Source organism: Schistocerca cancellata, chromosome 4 (genome assembly GCF_023864275.1).
Source record: "Schistocerca cancellata isolate TAMUIC-IGC-003103 chromosome 4, iqSchCanc2.1, whole genome shotgun sequence".
NCBI lineage: Eukaryota > Metazoa > Arthropoda > Insecta > Orthoptera > Acrididae > Schistocerca > Schistocerca cancellata.
Genome location: NC_064629.1, coordinates 843,455,366 through 843,472,236, shown reverse-complemented (window position 1 = coordinate 843,472,236; position 16,871 = coordinate 843,455,366). Strand labels below are relative to the sequence as shown.

Sequence of the window (16,871 nt, the reverse complement as noted above, 5' to 3'; positions counted from 1 at the left end):
CCGCACAACTTCTTCCTGTTTTCTCGATTGATCTGTGTTCAGTTTTTCAAGGCCTATCCACTGTGCCAACTTATAACTAAATCTGAGGGGAATGCGATGGGGAGGTTCCCTTGTAAGCAATTTATACACATAGCACTGCAACCGATAGGGATTCAAGCACATTACCAGACAGACAGCACGTATGTTCAATATAGACACTCTCCAGGACGCCACTATGATTCGTACGGACTGCGCCTCACGTTTTTAGACTGAACAACGTATCGCCCAATCATATGGTTTGTGCATACGTTCCCATTTAAAATGGCTTCACAGCTGAAACTGTTCTGCACTCCGAAGTGAAGTAAAACAAAATGTGTTTAATTTCATAACCGTCAGTCGGAAAACTTGTACTAATTAAAGAATTCACTGTGGCTGTGGACTGAATTGAACGAAACAATATAACTACTGGCTGGGCATGCCGGTCCTAAAATCGGATGGGGAGGGGGTGGGGGGGGAGGGTTATTGACATACCTTCACCAATACGACAAGCGCTAGTATGGTGTTGCGTATGGCGAACCAGTCAGTGACGAGGTGTGGTCACTAGTATCACGTCCCAGCTTCGCGTAAACACAGCTTACGTTGGACGCAGTGACGGACGCGGGGTGGGGAAAGTGGGCCAGTGCGGGCCTGCGTCCTGTGAGCTCGCAGAGGCGGCGCGTGGGCAGAGCAGACTGCGGCAGCAACCCGCGCCAGCGCCTATATTTGGTCATCATCTTCCGCGCGCGCCGCTACACACACTTCCTTTGCACGCACTAAACTCGCCTGCGTGGGCCACGCATCGCGTCTGAAAAGACCTGCTATAAAAGGACATGATGACTGACAGCACTGCGTGTTTCAGAAGCAGCATTTAGAACCACCTGAAATCGCTAAATTCAACAAGGTCCGAGGGCTCGACTGGATTTCTGGCAGATTCTATACACAATTTGCTAGTGAGTCCGTCCTTTAACCATACTATACCGTCGACACCACAAACAAAATACTGTGCCCTGGATTTGGAACAAAGCACAGCTCATACTCGTCTGCAAGATGTGTAGCGAAAACGATCCGAAGATTTACCGTCCAGTGTCACTGACATGCATCTGTTACAGAATCTTATACCATAGTATGAGCTCAAAAAAAAAACACGGATTTCGGAAACACGGGTAATAAAATGGGAGGCCTACGTGAAGCATTCCCTTACTTCCGAAAAGCGTTTAACTTAATACTATACCTACGCTTAATAACTGAAAGTAGAATAATATACGGTATCAAGCAAAACTTGTGACTGGACTGAAGATTTATTGGGAGGGACAGTGTAGCACGTTGTCTTTGAAGGACAGTCAACATACAGAGCAGTAACTTCAGGTATACCCCAAGGAAAGTTGCTGTTCTTATTGTATATTAATTACCTGGTAAAAAATATTGATAGTAACTGCACACTTTTCACAGACATCTATAAAATCTGCATAGATAATTCTGAATCTCATAGGATTTCAAACTGGTGCAATGGTTGGTTTCTCGCTTTAAATGCCCAGAAATTTAAAAATGTGCACTTCAAGAAACGAAAAAACGTTGTAACCTACGATTACAGCATCACTGAGTCACAACTAGAACCAGCCAATTAAAACAAACAGCTGTGTGTAACCATTTGGGGAAAGGGGGGGGGGGACGAAATGGTATGATCACATAGGCTCAGTCGTAGGTGGCAAAATTCTGGCAAAACTACTGGGAAAACGCCATCAACCTGCGAAGGTGACTACTTAGGAAAGACTCGTGCGACACATCCTAGAATACTGCTGAGGTGTTTGAGATCCATACCAAATAGAACTAACAAAAGAACAAGAAGAAGGGCGGTACGAATGGTTATGTCTGAAGGTGATCCAACTATCCCAGGAAAGCCTACTTAAACGGTTCCAAGAAGCACGACTGCTACCGGCTCTTGCGCATCGCTCTCACGAGGACAGACGCACCCAGGCATCTAAGTAGTCATTCTTACTGCGCTCCTTACGGGCTACATGCTATAGTGGGAAGCACCATATGCCATGCACTTTCACTGTGGTTTGTGGAGTATAGATGTAGAAAGTAACTTCTTTCAATTCTTTTCTTCTTCGTAAACGTTTATCAATCAGAACTACCAAGGAAGCAATATTGACGGTTACAATAACTTCCGTTGATATTATGGCTAGAAACATGTACATAGGACAAGTCTTGCAGCAGCTCTCTAACAATCTGAGGCCTACATACTAGTTTTATATGATAATTTTTAAAGTGCCTTAAAAACAAAACAGAAATGACTGATACCGAAGGGCACAACTAGTGTGAGGTGTCGTGGAAGTGGCGCTGATTTCGTTTAGTGCATTCAGAATGCTGGTGGCTAAATTTGTGATCCTAATGTAAAACCGTTTCCAACGCCGAGTACGTAGGCTGTTAAACCACGAAACACCAAGGACGGGGCGGCGAGAGGAAGGAGGTGGGTGGGAGGAAGGAGGTAGGGGAAGGGGCGGGACAGGCAGTGTGGGCAGTTCAAGATGTTAGCTGAACGCGGCGAAATTTGGCGAGAGAGAAAGTACTACGCACGACAATCTCAATCTCAGGTCTGTCCCTCCCCGCATACTTGGCGCGTGTATACCTTTGAAATAATTATTACACTTTCTAAAGTAATATTATATTAGTGTTTCCAGCAGCTGAAACCTTTTATCTTTTTGAATATGCTGCATGTTGCTTTGCATCTCCAAGCTAATTACTTAAAAATGCATTTTACGATGCGTGAATTTGCTTCAATTTGCATATGCTTTACTAAAAGCATTGAGAAAAGTTGGAAGAAATTTGAAAAAAGATAATACATACCCAACACACTAAGCGCACACGTACTCAAAATTAAAAAAAAAAAAAAAAAAACCGAACACGCATGCATATCAAAACTGCCTGTTACCGCTGGCACAAGAGCTATTTCCGATGAAAAACACTGTCCATTATCAGATTGTAAGATATTACTCAGAAACTAAAACGTACGTAAGAACATGCCAATAACAGAAGCGAATGACAACAGAAATTATTTCAGCGATGGAAATAACGGCCGGGCACTCGGCCCACTGATTCAGTTACTTGAATCAATACGGCAACAAGCCAATTTTTTTAAAACTTCATTTCCGCCAAGACCAGTTCCGGTCGTCGCCCACTTTAATAGCCTTCGTTCAGTCACTTAGTTACTGTCAGTGTGTCAATTGCATTTTAAATGCTGCATCCACCCTGTGTAAAACAATTTCTTTCAGTAATATCTTTTCCGAGTGTCATATTAAGGTCTAATCTAGAATTATGATGCATTTATTTTCTTTTTGCATACAGTACCTCTCTGTTCAACATTTAATGTGGTATGGAAGTCATAAAATACAGTGAGTGCAGAAATTGTGTTGTAATGGACAGCTGCAGCATTCAAAATGTAGTTGATATACTGATGATAAATATGTGAGTGCACAAAGCCAACTAAAAATTGGCAAAGGCCCAAATACAGCTCAGCATACATAAAAAAGGAGACACCTGTTCACCTGTTGCTGTATTTCTTCAAATCATGAAGGGAAACACTGCTGAGTGCTAGGGAGAGGGAGACTTATGCTTATACTATATTCATATATACCACAATTGAAAAATTTTGAGGAAGAAGCAAGTTGGAAAATAATTTCTGAGAACGGTCTACACAGTACCTCAGGATACTAGAAAACTATACCTAATATAACAAAATACAGTATATCAACAATAGCCAAGGAAACCAAATGAAACTGCAACTCACAGAATTTTTGAAGTCAAATACTTCCTACTGAGGGCAACAAAACTGAAATAATGCCTGATCAGAGATTTTTCTCCTGTCACTACTCATTAACCAACATCAAGAGTATGAATCACACTGAACAAACCTTTGTAAGACCAGTCTCAACAGATATATAAGTATTGCTACATTTCCTCTTAATGCCACATATTTTGATGTCAACCAGTACCATTACCTTTCTAGGACACTAATGAATTGGGTAGAAGTAGCTAAACTTAACTGCGAATTAGTGAAAATAGCAACGGCATATTCATCATGTGTGTGATTACAACTACTGTAAATTAAATCATTTACTAATTAAGAAGCACAACACTACCCTGAACACTGTCCTAAGAGCAGATGTTTTCTGTTGTCTTCCTCCTACTTGGGAATTGTATATTAAATATGTATCTGCACAGTGCACGTAATTACAAAAAAAATGGCTCTGAGCACTATGGGACTTAACATCTGAGGTCATCAGTCCCCTAGAACTTAGAACTACTTAAACCTAAGTAACCTAAGGACATCAAACACATCCATGCCCGAGGCAGGATTCGAACCTGCGACCGTAGCAGTCGCGCAGTTCCGGACACATGTAATTACATGAAGTGCTTGTAGAGTGGTATGCGATAATACTGTTCTTACCATAAAACATAAAATGGAAAGCAAGCTAAATACAAAAGTCAATACCAAACACATCTTACTCCTCTCATAAAGTACAATGACATTTTCCCAACTTATCAGCCCCATCTGATAGACAGATCATAACCCAGGTGGTTTTACACCCTCACTCGAAACAACAATGTAGAAAGGTATTATTCAAACTGTACAAACTATATGAGGTATTACATCTTCTGTTATCAAGTATCTCTGGATTACAAAAACAAGGTAATGAATAAATTAATAATTTCTAGCTATGTGCAAATATTCAATTCAGAACCTAAATATGTATCTGATAAAGAGAGTGACCAGTAATTCAACAGTGGCTGACAATTTAGAGGCACGTCTCTACGTAGAAATTAAAGAGGACAGATGATTATGTAAAAATGACAGTTTCCTGAACTTTCACAAAATTTTGGATGTGAGGCAGAAGAGCGTGAACTGTCGGTTCAACTAATGCCAACAATGTTGACAGAAGATCATCATCAGAAGTGTCAGAGTGTTACATTGGATTTCTTGATCTTTGATGCTGATTATGATTATTCCCTGAGCTATAACCTCACCAAGATGATGCATATGCAGCATTCAACCCTGTCCCAAAATGCCTGTTCATTGGGGGAAGGCATCATCATTAATGTAAACGTGTATCATAAACATGCTGCAAAAACATCACCTGCACTTTTACAAATCATAATAATCTCCAGCTGAATACAGTGGTCATAAGGGTTTGGTTGGAAGCTAGTTCCTCGATTTTCTTGTAACCGTTCTCAGGCTGTATTTTTCATTCCCTTCACCTTATTCAAAATTATTTTTCACTGGACACCATTTCCACAATGATGACAATGTGGAAACCTGATACCAAAATGTGATCATAAGAGGGAAATTTCTATGAAAATATACAAGAGTATCGTAACATAGGCCAACAGATGTTTTGGTGCCAGGGTTTTTGGAGCGAATTTAATATGAATTTGATGTCCTGAATTCAAACATGGCATTAGTATCAGCCCATGAACTCAAATTTCTGAGATACACCATTTAACTAAAATATATGTTACACTATTTTAAGTTAATCCATGCATCAAATACAAAATACGGATTATTTATTATGATATCGTAAAAATATTATTATATACAAAAATAATGAAAAGTCATCAAACTTCAGAATCTTTTCAATTATATTTTTGAACATATTTTGAAACAACCCATTTTTAAACTCCAGCAGTAACTCTCATAACATGATTATCCCAAATCCTATGGCAATGGCTCTCCATGGTTTTAACATTCTGGTGAAATCTTCATTTTGCTTCTCACTGTTCTCTCTTAAATTTTCAGGAAAACAGTAAGCGGCTGTGTAAATAGTGCACCTTAATACTCATGTTACACCAAAGGGATTTGAACCTTGAGTATCACATCTGCCAATTCAACTTAGTTTTCAGAACTGCATTTTCCCAGAAAATTTCTGACAGCTGCAGCAAATGAAGTTCAGACTTTTCGTTACACCTAATTCATCAAATTTACGAAGAGAGGATGCTAAAGGAGTTGTGTTATTTGTGGGCTGTCAAATATTTGTGCTGTAATTTTTTCCATACATTACTGAGGCATTTCCCCCTACATATATATGCAAAGCATGATCCATTCTTATCAAGAGCATTTAAAAACTGTTTCATGAGGCCCAGTTTGATATGTAGTGGAGGAAAGATTATTTTCTCTCATTCAACTAAGAGGCCATTAATGTCATTCTCTTCCCCAACATCTATGTTTTCTATCTTAGGCCACTCTTTTCTAACCCAGTCAAGTTTTGTCTGTGCTGTTCCAGAGCAACAAGAAGCAAGAATGTTTGGTGTGGCCACTTTGCTGTCCAAGGAGATACTTTACCTTATTGCTTAAGTTCACAAAAAATCACCAACTGATGTTCATGATACTTTATCTTCTCCAAGACAAAGCTATGGTGTATGAATGAGTTAGCAACTGGAATTGAACTATATTTGTTCTCACTGTATAGAACAACAAATTTCAATTTTCACATTGAACTGCAACAAATAGGCACCAGTCATCTGGAAAATATTCAGGAAGATCAATTTTTCCAGGAGACTTCTAAATTTCAATGATAAAATACAAGATCATCTTCTTGACAGGAGATGGACAGCAGACCTGTTTCCCTTGCATAGTAAAAGTTAATTTTGGTTCCTTGTTCCAGCATAAGTTTCTCAAGACAGGTAGAGATCTCTGCTGAGGGCATTTAACACACTGACCGTTGTGAGGTCACCGGCAGCCACAGCAGAGCCTCACGCCTGACGCCACGGTCTGGCCTGTCGGTGAAACATCCATCACTATACGTATAGTAGTCAACATGTTTACTCATCCTGGTTGAAACGTTGAGGAATTGATAATGTCCCCTAATAAGTACTGTCACTTTCATTAGAAATGATAATTAAATGGACACCCTAGCTGCAAACAGGCATTGATATACTTCATTGGATACATGTTGAAAATGTGTGCCCCAAGCGGGACTCGAACCCGGGATCTCCTGCTTACATGGCAGACGCTCTATCCATCTGAGCCACCAAGGGCACAGAGGATAGTGCGCCTGCAGGGACTTATCCCTTGCACGCTCCCAGTCGGGGCACACATTTTCAACATGTCTCCAATGAAGTATATCAACGCCTGTTTGCAGCTAGGGTGTAAATTTAATTATCATTTCATTCTAGCGAAAGCTGCATGGTCATCAACGGTAACTGTTCTTTCGGGAGCAGATACTACCTTCATATACACTTTCATTAGCATCAGAGGGCCAACACTTGACATCACAAAGCACTTCCTCCGAGTGAGATAATGAGCATTTTGCAGACACTAAATCAGGATAAGTCAACTTGTTTTGATTGATTCCAGTGATATTTATTCCACAGAACTGACAGCTACCAAAGTGGTTTTCGGGTTCTTTCCTAACCATCAAGTTTCAGACTTTCTTTTCCCACTGTGGTAAATGTCCTGTACAAAATTTACAGACGTGAAGTTGTGCCCAGGTCTTATCCTGATCACCAAACATAATACCAAATTATCAAAGATAAGCTTTTTTTACAAAGTCACTAATAGTATTTCCATTCTCTTTCAATATGTATTCTCCACATATATAGCAAAACACATCAGGATGATTACACAATTTCTTCTAATTCAACTCATTGTATTTCTTTTCAACAACACAAATACAACGATCTGCAACACAATACATTTTAGGTGAACTTTACAGCAACTCTTTCCCAAAAACAAATATCGTGCAGGATCAACTACACTCAATCCCGTACGGCAAAAAGTCACTAATCTCAACTCTAGCACTGAAGATCACTTAGGTACTCTGATGCTTACTCCGTCTGGTGAATTTTCTTGGAATTAACTGGATGGCAGACTGGTAACAAAGCAAATATACAGGAACTAATACCTGCATATGTGGTTTAGAACTGCACGAAATGGAGTTAGAACTGCACTTTTCAAGTAGAGTTGCACATTCAAAAACACTCATCTACAATATAGAGCAGATAGAGAAATTTTGTTTCATATTCCACGCGAGTTCTATAAACCTAGGCACAAAAAACTCTATCTTGTACGCCCATGTAATTAATAGCAAAAACTGACATGGATGAAAATATATGATAGAAGCAAAAATGTACACACAAACATGTATTTGCAAATGAGCCACTTGCAAGGTAACTGAGAATGAGTGGTTACGATTTGCCACTAACCTCAGTAAGGAATCTGTCGTACGTAGACCAACTGTATTTGAAATGTAAACTTTTCAATGAAGTCTCCACCTAATTGGGCTCAAACTGAAAATTCAACTATGACCCATTGCTGGGGAATGTGATACATGAATGATAACATACTGGTATTTTTATGCTGATGTAAGAAGACACTGTGCCAATGTTTTCATATATGGACATATCACACTGGATCTGTACCTTGGCCTCCAAGATCACCTGACTCAATCCTCTGGATTTATCTGTCTGTGGTCATCTCATAAATAAAGTTTACTACACTCCTGTTGCTAAGTTGAAGATTTACGAGTTGATGCAGGTTATTTTGAAAGAATCCAGAATACACTTCAGTGACAACTGCAGTACTGTATACAAATGCAAGCAATGGAAATACGGAAGCGTCCGATCCCACCCGTCTGCTTTGACCCATGACGTCACAAATATGGCGGAAACAAAAACAAACACACACACTTTCCACAAGAAGCCTAATGACACTAACGGGACAAGTGCGGGAAATGGGGTGTTTTGGGTGGGGGGCAAACTAAATATAAACAAATTTAGACGCCTTGCGTAGCTACAACGTGTAAGTGAAGACAGCCATGCATGAATACCCACCCACCTCCCCAGGGATCGTAACCCCTGCAACCCACAGAAGATAAAGATGCTTCAGTAGCTGATTAGTGTTTTTTGTCTTTAAAAAAAAAAAATTTCACGGGATAGAACGAACAGATCAGACAGATAAATATAATAAACTAAAAAAGAAATTCGAGGAAACAGATAATTAAAATAAGGAATAAGTGTTTTTAAATTAAAAAAAAAAATCTCACGAGATAGAATGAACAGTTCAGAAAAGTAAATAAAATAAGATAAAACAGAACTGGAGACAGCCACACTCAAACCAAACTCCGCGCCGTCATGACGTCACACACGACAACACCCTTACATCACGGGTCAAAGCCGACGCGTGGGATCGGACGCTTCTGTCGACCCGCAAGCAACACATGTAGAAAATGTTCTTTAAAATGTGTGAGTGTAAAGTAAATTGTAATGCGTAATATGATGATGTATATTATTTCTGGTTAAGGTAGGCCAAAGGGGAAATTAGAGTCCATACATGCAAATACATTCGTACTTACTAGAACAATATTGGCTATGAAGTCACTGGCTGCTTGTAACCACATATTTGCAGGGTATTTCATAAATGGCTTGTTTGCAGACCAATGTTTCAACAGAATTTTTGCTTCTATTCGTACATACTTTCACCCGTGTGAGTTAGTTAATTAATTATAATACACCTTGTATAAAAATTGGTGACACCGTTACAATAAGTGTTTCAGCAATAGAAGCAGTTATGCAGAAAAAGCATCGAAGATAACAACTTGAATGGAAAAAAAATTTAATTCATACGGACATTATAGTTGGGCTGTTACAAGTTGACGGGCGAGAAACTCCACTTTACAGTAACAGTTTTTTTGTTTTGTTTTGTCATTCCGATATAAAATCTGTTACATGAAACAATGGCAGTAATGGATGATACACTGGATTATATACTTGTCTAGAGTAGTTTATTTCCCAAAACAATTATTTATACTAATGATTTGAAGCAACATGCTGACATGGCATTATGCAGTTACGAAATACGTAGATACAAAAATCTGTTTCCGCATTTTATTGATGTATATACTGTGATGAATATATGCTCCATTTAAGGAGAACCTTTGGGGAGTTTGGGAAATGTGGACAGGAACTAGAAGAAAACTGGGGTTTGAGTCAGAATGTAATGCATACTTATGTAGTGGAATTAGTTCACACTGCCCACAAAAAGTACAAATTCAGATTTGTGTCATAGTGTGGTACACTATTTTACATTATAACAAATGTTCACTACATAACTATTAGGTTTTGCTTCCAAAAGTCCGCCATACAAACTATTTACACCAGGTGTGCAACTACATTTTAAATTCTCCTCAGTGATGTCATAATTCCCACGTCTTGATTATTATAAGAATCACTCAATTACATAGCAATATGGGCTTCTGCTTGACTAATCATAGAAGCAGGCCCTTATAGAGAAGTGTGGACATTAACTGATGTTTGTTAATAAATTTACTATTGCAAACAGCTTACCATTCCTATCTTCCTAAAACTTCATTCCAAATTATTTACACCACCAGCTTACGGCCAAGCCAATACACCACACAGCATGCACATTATCCATTACTGCATTAGGCTTATATGGGAAATACATGTTATTTTGCAACAGGGATCACAAAAGCATTTTTTTGAAGGAACTTTGTGAAAACAGCGAATTGTAAAATAAACTTAGAGAGAGAGAGAGAGAGAGAGAGAGAGAGAGAGAGAGAGAGAGAGAGAGAGATGAAAGCACTTTGATAGTATGGTGCTTCAAAGAGATAGTCCTTGTGTATCTATATTGTAATGTGGAATATGAAACGTACTGCAAGCAGATTTTCTTTTCACACCCACAAAACAATAGGGGATACTGCCAGGTCAACTTAGGACTGAAGTCTAGGTCCTTGGAGCTATACTCTTGACACTTAAAAACATTGCCCGCAAGCCACTGCCAGATGGAGCACTACGGCATACCTAAACAAACATTAAAATCAGGCAGCTGCTAATAGTGCAATTACAGGTAGTAATGTTTTAACACACAAATAAGTCCCTTGGAAATGGTGGGAGTGGTCTGTCTCTGTAAGATACTTACCATCAACTGGAGAAACTAAATAATCATTGGGATATAAACCAGACTAAAATTTACAAGAATATGTAAATCACATTGTTTATGTTACAAAGCTGAAAAGTCTTTAACTCATCACCAGTGTTTTATAGTGCTTTATCATGAACTGCCTATCATGAATCGGCATATTACTTCCTGGGGGGGAAAAAAAAAAATAAATAAAAAAAAAAAAAAAAAAAAAAAAAAAACTGGTGTTCGATTTGACCCGTCTTAAGTTTCAAATATGGATCCACTTTTTTTGTGAACTGCAAGCAGCCTATGTGTAGTAGTATCAGAATGTCTCATCCTAGATGTGACTTGCTATGACAGAACACAGGATAAGATTATTGTATCTATTTATGGTTGGATAGCAAAACGAGGAGTATCATATCCATAGCAAACAACTGACACATTTTCAACAGCTCAATTAAAGCTAATGTTTTCCTTAGTGATATTGCTTAGGCTAGAGAGTGGTATTGAAGACCCCCCTCCCCCCCAGAAAAAAGACAACTTGGTTGTGGTGACAGACTGGTCCATAGTGTAGCCCGAGGTCTGGGTCAGAATAGTCATACAAAACACTTTAGGAAATCTAAGGGGGGGTTTACACTATTAACTTTTACCTTGATCAATCTGAAGTAATCCCTGTTATATTCAAGGAAATTCTTCATTAACAGCAATTTTTTATGAATACCTCTAAGCATAACACATATTTTGGTATTCATTATTTAGTGTACACTACAAATATTTGTTTCTCCATCATGAAAGTTTTTCACAGTACCAAAACACATTTTTTTTAAGCAGAAAATCAAATTAACTGTGTATGCTCTCTCTTACCTGTCAAAGTTTAGTAGACTATGTTTAACATAACGTAAATTTTTAAAGAAAAGAGTTGCTGCTCATATTGAAATTTTATTATGTTTAAAAAAAACTGGTATGAAAATGTCCTAAGACATAGTTACGGCTGTACTTGGCATGTAATATTTATAACCAATCAGTACTAGAACTAAAAAAGTTGCTGTTGCCCCACCACCCCATTCTCTGTTACTTCCACCACAGACCATGTGCAAGAAAGTGGCACCAAGAAACTTCTGCATATGTCTACCATTCCTTATATGCTCCTCAACACTTGCAAAAAGCTTAACAGTATTTGCAGAAAGGATTCCACTACCTTGCGTTCCATGTCACTTCAAAATACAAACACTTTATGCATCTCACAGATCTGCATTTATAGTCCACAGCCTTTTTATGATTAAAGTAGGAGGTTCTCAGTTATCATAATATTCCCCAGCCACATTCTTGGCATTCCAGTCACTGATCCTGAGAGAGAGAGAGAGAGAGAGAGAGAGAGAGAGAGAGAGAGAGAGAGAGAGAGAGAGAGAGATATATATATATATATATCTGTGTGGGCTGAGGAGCTATTCACACAAGCACCCACCCATCAGAGGAGGGGGGTGGGAGCAGAGGGTGTAACTGCAAGGATTGGTATTTAGTCTCAGGGGATAAGAGCTACATTTTACCTTATGCACGATACCTTCCTTGCAGTTACCTACTGGAATTAGTTGAGCATTTCCTTAATTTTCTCATGCTTATGATGAGTTTTTGTACCAGGAAGAAGAAACAGAACTCTTTCCATTTATTTGGGTAATAATGAAAGCAATAAATATTATAACCTTAATGGTGTTGCTGACCAATATAGCTTACTGAAATTCACTCTATTAACCAATAAAAGGAAATAAAACCATTAATTTAATGCGAGTAGTGACTATCAAAAATGTGGTAGAAAAATGAATTTTGCCAACTGTTCAATGGCCACAGCAAGCTAACAAAAGTAATTTTAGAACTAAGACCACACACATCTATTTTTAAGTTCCAACTAGCCTATAATCTAATTTTCATAGTGTAGCTGTTTCTGAACTGCACAATACATGAGATAATGTTCAACATCCACAAATACATAAAAATGCAGATACTAAAAAGAACAACCATACTTCACAAATGACAGATAAAAACCATTGTTCATACCTGCATATAAGTTATGTGACAGAAAAACTTCTTGAAGCATTTATTCAAGAAGCTCACTTCAAAAACTACAATAGCATGTTGCAGAGCTCTAAAATTTTGCATTCCTGGTTCTTCAATGCTATGTCATAAACACTCATTCTAATTTGAGGATGATCATTCATGTTAATTCCCTAAGATCAATCTTTAGCATTTATTATGATTGGCTCTGGACACAAAAGAAACTGGCCTTTGGATGGTAAATGCAAAGTTGAAGCCACAGTTTGATGACCAGGGACCTAGCAGTACTAATACTCTGTCATTAACTGTCAGTAACTATTGTTAATTACTTTTAAATGCTTGTAGTAAAAGATGACTCGTGGAATAAATGAAAAAGAGAATAAGTTATGCCTAAGCTTACTTTTTTAGGTGGTGCATACTGAATGAAAATCTGCCCACCACCAAGTATCTAGAAGAGGACACCAAGCTCAAACAATTTTATAGGTAACCAGTCACCTGATACAGGGCATGCAGCTGATTTACATAAACAAAGCACTATTTCCACTGTCTTAAGTACTTAAGGCAAAACTGGCACTATTTGTATAATGTTTAGACCCAACTGAGGACCCCTATCACAGGAAAATTTCTGTATACTACTTCATTGAAACTTGAATAAATCACACATTAAAATTTCGGGACCCAAGTCACAATTTCCCGTTATCTATCACTACAAATCTGATTGCACCTGACTGTTACCTGTAGTATCTCCAGTCTACAAGCAGATATCTGGGCCACTTCACAGCAGTGCAGTATTTTAGGGCGTAATATGACTGAACTGTGTGTCATGATGGCTATGTAGTTAGTTGAATGCATTATGTTACTCTTATTTCTTGCTTAAATGGAGGAGGTAGCATGTTAATACACGTCTTGCTGCTGATATTTATCCATCCTTTTACTGTGAATGAAAGAAGGCGTTCCCCAATGAACATGACGTTCGTAATTACGACAGCTTAACCAGTTATAATGAGACATAAGAATGCTACGAGAATATTATTAAACAGTTAGCATTAGAAACTCATTCACCCCAGAAAATACAACAGAGTTTGTGTCAAGCAACACAAACTTTACAAAATACACATTTACGTACGGCGTACAAGATTTCAAATTAGGCAGTCTGTACTAACAATAAAACTTAAATAAAAATTACATTAATAGGCAACACTTTCCCCACTGCGATTAAATCCTCTGCACAGTTTTCCTATTACATGAACACAACTGCCATAAAATTCGAAATGTCTTATTTGTGTACATTCACCACTGACATGTAAGAAGCGTAGGATGTAGTGATAAAAGTTTATTTGTCACTCCTCTAAAATTATATACAAATGCTTTGTAAACGTAGTTATTACTTAACCTATACATATGAGAGGAATGAAAAGTTTACAGTTCACGATGAAATATTTTCAAACCTGACATCATGAGGGTTACAACCGAGAGCCAAGTTTTATTCAAATGTCAACAACAGCCAAAATCGTTCATTACTAGAGAAGCCATTTTCACAATTTTCACCGCTTCTGAATTTTCATTCAAGCAGTTTCGAGGGCGTGACAAAAAATTAGAGTTTACACATGAAGTGTAATAACTCCACGAAGACAAAATACAATATTTCTTCAAACATTTGCGTGAGCAATGTAGTAATGGCGAATCACCGAGAGGAGGCACATCTGCGACAGAAACCCCTCTCTATCCAACGGGCGTTGTCACAAAAAGTTTATTATCAGCAGATGATAAGGTTAGCAACTGAAATATCTCAGATGCCGGTTATAATACCAACTATTATGGAATTTACCCTCAATATTCGCAAAATTCTACTCACCGACGCACACGCCCTGCGATACGTCTCTCACACAGCGCAAGCTCTCCTGCTCTCCTCTCATTGGTTGACGACGAGTGACTTACGAAAAAAAAGGGGCAATTGTTTCTACATCGGAAAAACTTTCTGAACATTAGTATAACGAAAAGCAACAACATGAGTTTTATTCATAATTACAAATAGTGGCTAAATGTATAACTTTCGTACAGATAATAACGAAATTAAATGTACGTTGATACTGCAAAGCATCATGCAACTGTTACCGTATATGGCTTGGTAGGCGTTACGATTTCGCGCAGTAATTATCAATAAATTCCATTTTTCTAAATGAAATTACTTATAAACACAACTTAACACAGAAGTTAAGGTAGTGAATTACTTAGTCACGGCTCGAGAAATGCGTGTTCCTAAAAGATTTTTTTAAATGTCGAAAATCAATTGCGACAAACTCTTACTTTGATTGTCACCACTGATTGTTACCAGGCGTAGATGTGTTCCTGGTAATCTTGTCTCTAGTAATTGTAAATATGAAAATCTTCACAGCTCACTACATGTTAGTGGTTCACTGTACAGCAATAATACACAAATAAAACTGCGGTATGCTCACTCTGCTGTTACGTTGTTGCTGGACTGATCTTTCGCAGAGAGCGAAGAGTTCAGAAGAGGCGGAGGATATTTAACCTTGCACTACTTTAAGGTCTCTCTCTCTTTGTCTCTCCCTTCCTCCCTTTCCGGCACATACACACACACACACTTTCACGCACACAACATATTCGTACGCATGCAGTCACAGGGCACAGGCTACGCTATAGAACAACTAGTCTCTAACGTTACATTTTTCACCGCCGACGCTTTACAGAATGAAACGTCCTTTGGCTTGCTTGCTCTATTTTAGACTATGGAGAGGAACTCCAGGAATAGTGTGTGTTATTTACGCTAGCTCTGCTGGTCAAATTTCCAGCAGAACGGCAGACAGTTCTCTCAAACCCATAATCGATTTCTTCCCTTGCATTTGTGAACAAGTAATCGCGAACGGCGGAGGGCTTGTGTTTTTCGTAGTGAGTACATGCCGCTTTTCTCGGTGCGAAGCAGCGCAAATAGAGGCAGCATATCAAATATTTGTCACGCTGTAAATCTTGCACCGGCGAAATCTGAAATCAATTTACGTAAACTTGTTTTAATTTGACACATCACTCACATTTCTAACAGACCCCAGGCGTTTCGCATGGTTCTTGGCAATACGTTCACTTAATTCGTCCCAGGATTATGTAGTAAGAGGAAAGGGCAGACTTCACATACCACTCGATAGAATATACAAATAACAGCATGCAAGCTTGAGAATGACAAACAATTTTTCCATAACTATAACCCGATTCTCTCTCTCTCTCTCTCTCTCTCTCTCCCTCTGTGTGTGTGTGTGTGTGTGTGTGTGTGTGTGAGAGAGAGAGAGAGAGAGAGAGAGAGAGAGAGAGAGAGTTTACTCCTTAGTATTTAAAGTCCCGCTGCCATGTAAGACCAAGTATTTGCTAATCAGTTCGAGACAAATCGCGGATCAAATGGGTTATGCTCTTGTTGAAGGAGGCACCAAACGTTTTCACCTGAAGTAATGAAACTAATCTTTTTTAAAAAAAAAAAAAACAGATAGTAGAAACCTGGCCGATGCATACCATTGGTTTGTGCAGTAGGTCTCGTCGATGTGCTGTATATGAATAACACTAAATTTTTGAGTTGCGTAGTTTTTTAAACAAAAATTATCAGTGATCATTGTCGAAATTTTCTCAGCTTTGTGTAACATTAGAATTCCTAAAGACGTCAATTTCATGCCTCTCTACCATAGAAAACAAGAGCCTTCTTTCTTTCTCCTTCTTGTTTTCACCAAGTTCTTCTATACGAGAGCGCAAACCATGTTTGAAAAAGCTTGCGGCAGACTATACGCATCTTACACAGACTGTGTTGTTTTCGAGCGTAACAGCTCCGTAATACCGTTGTGCCAGTAATTCACCACACTTAGTTTGTCATATGACTTTTATCTTGTTA

At 38.5% G+C, this 16,871-nt stretch overlaps 1 protein-coding gene and 1 non-coding gene across 3 annotated transcripts in view; both read right to left on the bottom strand.

Moving 5' to 3' along the window:
- The window catches only part of LOC126184950 (talin-1), a 272,457-nt gene extending 257,583 nt beyond the window's left edge, over nt 1-14,874 (bottom strand). For both annotated transcript variants that reach the window (XM_049927624.1, XM_049927625.1), the window contains exon 1: nt 14,838-14,874. The gene's annotated coding sequence lies outside the window, so the exon portion shown is untranslated. The remainder of the gene's footprint in view (nt 1-14,837) is intronic.
- Trnat-ugu (transfer RNA threonine (anticodon UGU)) lies at nt 6,977-7,051 on the bottom strand. Its single transcript has one exon. It is a non-coding gene; the product is annotated as a tRNA-Thr (tRNA).
- Nucleotides 14,875-16,871: the final 1,997 nt, after the last annotated feature.